The 5,616-nt window shown below is 56.3% G+C and overlaps 1 long non-coding RNA gene across 1 annotated transcript; it reads left to right on the top strand.

Annotated features, from left to right (window-relative positions):
- Positions 1-964: 964 nt before the first annotated feature.
- LOC144365946 (uncharacterized) lies at positions 965-5,398 on the top strand. Its single transcript, XR_013424671.1, has 2 exons — positions 965-4,359; positions 4,756-5,398. It is a non-coding gene; the product is annotated as an uncharacterized LOC144365946 (long non-coding RNA).
- The last annotated feature ends 218 nt before the right edge of the window (positions 5,399-5,616 follow it).

The raw sequence follows: 5,616 nt of genomic DNA on the forward strand, positions 1-5,616 counted from the left end.
TTAGAGCAGTCCTAGGCTCACGGCCAAACCATGCAGATGAGAGATTTCCCGAGTGTTCCCTGCCCCCAACACTCCCCACATCCCCGGCTCCACCAGGGTGCTGCTCTGCTCACACTGGGGACCCCATGGGGTCCTGTCACCAGCTCCCAGTGCCCAGGGCCTCTGCGAGGCTCATTCTCATGCAGGGCATCCTGTGCATTTGGTCACATGCCTGAAGGCCTGCATCCACCACTGTCCCATCACCCAGAGGGGTGTCTCTGCCCTGGGAACCCTCAGTGTTCTGCCTACAGCTGATGACTTGCCACCCGAGGGACGAGCAAGGAGTCCTCGGCAACTGTGCATCCCACTCCGGCCAGCACTGAGCCGTGGGCCAGAGCCCTGCCGTGTGGGTGAGTGCTTTGCTGGACCACCGTCCTCACGCCTGCTCCTGCAGGACCGCACACGATACTCCACGCAGGATCTGCAGCTCCAGCCCCCATGGCTTATCAGATTAACACATGGCTCAGAGCCGGGGTGGGGATCTGTGAGAAGGCGTGGGCAAGGCCCAGCACCAACCACCAGCATGGTGAGTGGCACCAGCCTTGGTGAGTGCGGTGCCAGGCAGCACTCCAGGTCCCGGCTGGCCTTTCTCTCCCGCAGGGTCCTCGGGTGAGCTCCCGTGGCAGCTCCCTTCCCCTGGGGCCACCTCCAGTGAGTGCTCTGGCCACAGCTCACCCTCCTCGGGCACCTCTACAAGAGCCTTGGGATCTGTTGCAGACTTGACTATGAAGCTTCCTCAACTTGGTCTTTAAAGGCCAGAATTCAGTTCTTTCTCTGCAAACTGGGATCTGCTAATGTGAGTTTTGTTTTGCTTTTTGAAATACTGGGGGTTGAGCCCAAGGCCTCCTGCATACTAGACAAGTGCTCTGCCACTACGCTATAGCCCAGCTAGTTGTATTTTTCAGTGTTCTGTTTCTCTTTTATCTTCTGCCATGCAGACAACTCTTCAGCCTCTGAACGGGAGGTGGCTCACAGGAGAACTCACATGGTGCGGCTCTCATTTCAGCTCATCCTTTGCTGACCCTCTGAACCTCCAGGCGCGTGGCATCTAGACCATGTCCTTCTCTTCCTGGTCATTGAGTCCCCAGCGGAGCCAACAGAGAATGAAGAGTTTTGTTTATGGTGGAAGGAGAGCCCTGCTTAGAGGGCCGTTTTTCTATCCTGGGAGTGATTCTTTATGAAGAGGGAGAGCTGCTGTTTCAGACAGGAGTGTTGGAGCCAGGCGGGCGGGCCCCCTGCCAGCAGCCTCAGGCCTGGAGAAGGAGCTGCAGCGTCCACCTCAGACCTGCGTTCTCCACCTGGGACGCCCAGGGCAGCATGGTGGCCTGTGGCCCCGCGGTCAGCAGCCGGGGAGCACATATCCACCCCCGGCTCCTGCACCAGCACCGCCCTGCTGACCTGTGAGGCCTGGCCCAAGGGGCAAGGGTCGGACAAAGCTACCAGTGTAGGCAGCAGCTGGCATCTAGGCGAGGGTGCAGCTGGTGAGGAGCTGGTGCTGGGAGCACAGGAGGAGGCCGCCATGAGCAAAGCTCAGGCAAAACTGCATGGAATCCAGGCTCTAAGTCACACAGGGAGAAGCCAAGTTAACTGTTACACCGCGCTCAGATGGAGCTTCTCCCGCCCACCCCCACAAGTGCCTGTGTTTCACTTTCCGTGCCATGGATCAGGAAGAATCTGCTTGCAGTCAAAATTTTAGCCGAATAATCCCAGAAAGATAAGCATCTGCCTAAACCGGTGGTCGGTCGGGCTCTCTGCCTGCCTGACCTGTGCCTCCAGGCCCCACCCCGTGTGCCAACCTCGATCCCGTGAAGCTCTTCCTCCCACTGCCCTTCACGTCCTGGTCATCGAAGCCGGGTTTACCAACCAGAATCACCAGGGACTTCTCTAAACAGCTCTCAACTTCAATAGAGAGGACAAAAAACAAATCAATAAGTACCGTGGGGGTTGTGTGACTGTTTTTAAACTGGTGCTTATTTTGGTTAAGAAGCATCAACTTGGCCACGCAGGACTAAAATGACTGGCCCAGTTTTTTTTAAAAAACACGACACCTAAGTCCCTGGCCTTGCAGCCAGCTGCTTTTGAATTAAAGTGGGTCATACTTGAGACTCACAGACTTTTCCAGATGCTCTCTGGTCCCTGCCCTCGGCGTGCTTGGCAAGATATTAATTAATGGTTCTCACACTGCAGAACAGTGTCATTACCCCTTGATGACAAGATGAGACTCTTGAAGCATCAGCACCAACCAGGGCAAGACTCTTGACCCTTTGCCCCGAAGCTGTGTTCCGCCAGCCTCCCTGGTGCAGTCTGCAGAGATGACTAGGCCCCGCCTCCGGAAAGCCCAGGCTGTCCCCAGGCTCAGGTCCCCAGCGTGTCCTCTCCTGGCGGGTGCCAGCCTCCAGCTCTCTCTGCTTCCTCACACCAGCCCCGCCCCACCTGCTCCAGCGCCTTTCCCCTGCAGAAGTGTGGCCAGACTTCAGTCCCAGACGCTGCTTGGCCCCTCCTCTGTCAGGAATGTATGGAGGCCAGTAATTACTGACCACACGGCACAGGCTCTGCTGTCTGGGTCCCGGCACGGCACCGCATGGGTTTCTCCCGCCTCCCTTCAGGCTGAGCCTCCCAGCGCTTCCTCAGCCCCAAGGCAGCACCTTGACCCCAGCACAGCCCTGCTCAGCGCCACCCTGCCCTCACGTGCCTTTGCTCCCACTGGGCACACTGACGTCAGAACAGCACAGCAGGCAGCTCAGGGGGACCCGGCAACCTCAGAAGCCTGTAGTTTTGTTGGTTTGTTTCTGCTGCTGGGGTTGAACCTGGGGGTGCTCTCCTGGCTCAGCCTAATTGTTGTCTAAGATTTAGTCTTGTCTCCTTGACGTCATATAAAGCACCAGTTTATAAATGCAAAAGGCACAAGGCTGATGAAAGGAGACCACGTTGTGCTCACCTCCCCCACAGAACCTGGAAGTACGCTGGGGCCTGAAGCAAGTACGTCAAAAAGCTCTGCGGCAAAGCAGGCCTGGCAGCGCCTGCCTGTAATCCCAGCGACTCTGGAGGCTGAGGCAGAGGCCCACAAATTCCAGGCTAGCCTCAGCAACTTAGAGAGATCCTGTCTCAAAACAAAAAGAATTCTTAGCCGGTTTGTGTCACTATAACAAAACGCAGGAGCCTGGGAGAACAAAAGTTTAACTCTCACAGTCCTGGAGACTAAAGCCCAAGGCCAAGGCCCCGGCATTGGTGTCTGTCAAGGGCTGCTCCTTGCTTCCAAAATGGCACCTTGCTGCTGGTCTCCAGAGAGGACCAGGGTGGTTTCCTCATGTGGAGGAAGACTTGGAAGGAAGAGACCACCGGAGCCCTTTTGTGAGGTGCTAGTCCCCTCCCCTCTCCACTTGGTGACCTCCAGGAGGCTCTCCGCTTTGTTTCTTCACAGTAGCCCCAAGTTTCAGCACACGAGTGTTGGGGACCCATTCAGACCAGGTATGACTGCAAGGAAAACCCCAAACATACAACTTGTCATGTCTTTACTCACAAACGTCAGCCTCCTGCCTGTGCACACCTCAGCCCTCAGACCAGGGTGGCTTCCCCGAGAGCCCTGATGTCCTCTGCTGACCTCACCAACCCTCATGGGTGTCCTCTGGAGGAGACCCCCACACCTTCTGCACTTCCTGCTTCCTAGGATCCCCTGGAGCCCCAGCATCTCATCCTCTGCCTGGGGCCCTCTCCTCCACATCTCCGCTTGATGTCTCTGTCTCTGGGAAGCCCTCCCTGACCTCTGAGACCTGGTGAGGGGCTTCCCTGTACACTTGTAAGGCACCACACAACACCCCCACGCTCACCCCATGGGCGGCAGGGGCAGGGTGTACTCTGGGCTGCAGTATTGACGGCCCAACCTCGTCCGTGACAGCCTGGGGGCCATTGGTGCAGCCAACAGGTGATACTTGTTGACAGGAGAGAACCCTGGAGCAGCCCATTCCCTTAACCACAAACCTTAACAGAAAAGCACAAAGCAAACCACACTGGCCGTAACCCAGCGTGCATTCCCATCGGGTTCCGTCGCGAGAAAGATGCAAATCCACGAGCCAGATCATCGCTGGCCTGTAAAGTGGGGCCAGAGAAGTTCTTAATCACAAGACGGGAAAGGAGCCAGTTGAGAGGGCAAAGGTCAGAGGAGCGCGGAGGCTGGAAAGCCTCGTCGGCCAGCTGAGACTGCCCACCCCCGGAGCACCCAGAGGCTGCCTCGGCAGTCACAGAGCACGCCACATCCCTGGGACACGGCTGGCCTCGGGCAGCAGCCTCCGCTCCTCGGTCACCTATCGTTAGAGTGTCCAGGTAAGAGTCTGAGAGTAAGGTCAGCAGTGACCTTTCAGGGAAATAAAGAGGTTACTAGAAGCCCTCGGGGCTCGAGAGTGAGGGAGGGTTGGAGAGTCAGCTGCCCTTCTCCACCGGCCTCCAGTGAGCCTTTCACTTGAGTCCACCACGCTGCCTCTTCCCACCCACAGGCACAGGCTCACTCCCACCGACCACCCTCCCCACCCACAGGCACAGGCTCACTCCCACCCACCGCCCTCCCCGTCTCCAGAACTGAAGAAAATACCTGCATCAGTAGCCCCAGGAGCCCCAGCTGGGGGTGAGCCTTCAAAAGAGGGCAGCCAGGGGCCCCACGTTGCAGCCCTGCGAGGGAGCGGCTGTGCTGCCTCAAAAGACATGTTCTCATTCCGCCCCTAGGAAGAACCAGGCAGGCCACCCAACCTCAAGCTCGAGTCCCTGCGATGGCTCCTGGCTGAAGGTCAGGGTGTGGACGTCACCACTGGCAGCATTGGAAGAGAAGAGCCAAGCACGTAAGATCAGGGGAGCTCAGGAATCGGCCCACCAGCAGCTTCTGTGCCCTGCAGCATGGCCAAACGCGTGCTGCAGGTGCGTGGACCCTAGCCCCCAGGAGCTCAGCACCTTCGGGCAGGGGGAACTCATTAAGGCTTGGTGAATGAGCAAGTGGAGTAGGCCATAAGCCACCGAGCAAGGCAGCCCGGGTGGCACTGGCTCAGGCAAAGCCCCACAGAAGTCTCTGAGGTTCTCAGGGCAGCTGTACCCCCACCACCCGGGGCTAGAAAACCACACACAAGATTGCTGCGCCAGCCTGTGACGCCTTTTAAAAGAGAATTTCCCAAAGTATTTAATTCCCTCAAAAGTAGCAACAGCAACAAACTCATTATCTATCAACATAAATAACATAATTTTATGAAACATAACTACATATTCTAAAGTGAAGAAAAACTCGGTGCAAACCGCACAAAGAATTGTACTTTTCAGTGATATTTTTCAAATACCATTAATGTCTTAGACCCTGTCTCTAAATAAAATACAAAAAAGGGCTGAGGATGTGGCTCAGTGATTCAGTGCCCCTGAGTTGAAGCCCTTATGTTCATGCATGGACTAGGTCAAGTACAAAAAAAAAAATGTGTATTGGATGAGCTAAATAGACAGGTGTAGCCATCTCCGAGAAGCTCCATCTGCCTGCTTCTCTAGAAATACCCAGTGAATGGGTGCAAACACAAATGAATGGACAGACGGATAAATCGGGGGAAGTGA

The sequence above is a fragment of the Ictidomys tridecemlineatus genome, chromosome 8 (assembly GCF_052094955.1).
Source record: "Ictidomys tridecemlineatus isolate mIctTri1 chromosome 8, mIctTri1.hap1, whole genome shotgun sequence".
Taxonomy (NCBI): Eukaryota; Metazoa; Chordata; class Mammalia; order Rodentia; family Sciuridae; genus Ictidomys; species Ictidomys tridecemlineatus.